This window comes from Lygodium microphyllum, chromosome 16 (genome assembly GCF_053477565.2).
Source record: "Lygodium microphyllum isolate KBCC chromosome 16, Lygodium_microphyllum_v1.1.10, whole genome shotgun sequence".
NCBI classification, from domain to species: domain Eukaryota; kingdom Viridiplantae; phylum Streptophyta; class Polypodiopsida; order Schizaeales; family Lygodiaceae; genus Lygodium; species Lygodium microphyllum.
This window is the reverse complement of record NC_141150.1, coordinates 146,877,865-146,879,121: the sequence shown is the minus strand read 5'-3', so window position 1 is coordinate 146,879,121 and position 1,257 is coordinate 146,877,865.

Genomic DNA, 1,257 nt, shown 5'->3' with positions numbered 1-1,257 from the left:
AAATTCGCCCCCCCCCCCCCCCCCTCAACACACACCACCCCACCCCCCCCCTCAACACACACCACACCACCCCTCCCCCCCAAAAAATTCGGCCACCCCCCTCAACACACACCACACCACACCACACCACCCCTCCCCCCCCCCCCCCAAAATTCGCCCCCCCCCCTCAATACACACCTCCCCACCCTTCCCGCCCCCCCGCCCCCAACACACACCACCCCTCCCCCCCCCCAAAAAATTCGCCCCCCCCCCCTCAATACACACCTCCCCACCCTTCCCCCCCCCCTCAACACACACCACACCACACCACACCACCCCTCCCCTTCCCCCCCTCCAAATTTCGCCCCCCCCTCAACACACACCACCCCACCCCTCCCCCCCCCTCCAAATTTCGCCCCTTCTCCCCCCCAAAAATTCCCCCCCCCCCCCCCTCCCTCAACACACACCACACCACACCACCCCTCCCCCCCCCACCCCCCTCAACACACACCACCCCACACCACCCCTCCCCCCCCCCAACACACACCACCCCACCCCCCCCCCCCAACACACACCTCACCACCCCTCCCCCCCCCTCAAAAATTCCCCCCCCCCCCCCCTCAACACACAAAACACCACCCCTCCCCCCCCCCTCAAAACACACCACACCACACCACCCCTCCCCCCCCCCCCTCCAAATTTTGCCCCCCCCCCCCCCCAAAAAATTGGCCCCCCCCTCAACACACACCACACCACACCACCCCTCCCCCCCCCTCCAAAATTCGCCCCCCACCCCCCTCCAAAATTCGCCCCCCACCCCCCTCAACACACACCACCCCACACCTCCCCTCCCCCCCCCCAAAAAATTCCCCCCCCCCCCAACACACACCACCACATCCCCCCCCCCTCAAAACACACCACACCACCCCTCCCCCCCCCCTCAAAAATCCCCCCCCCCCCCCTCAACACACAAAACACCACCCCTCCCCCCCCCCCCCTCAAAAATCCCCCCCCCCAACACACACCACACCACACCACCCCTCCCCCCCCCCTCCAAATTTTGCCCCCCCCCCCCAAAAAATTGGCCCCCCCCTCAACACACACCACCCCTCCCCCCCCCCTCCATAATTCGCCCCCCCCACCCCTCAAAAATCCCCCCCCCCCCCTCAACACACACCACACCAACCCTCCCCTTCCCCCCTCCAAATTTCGCCTTCCCCTCAACACACACCACCCCACCCCTCCCCCCCCCCCAAAAATTCGCCCCCCCCCCCCCCC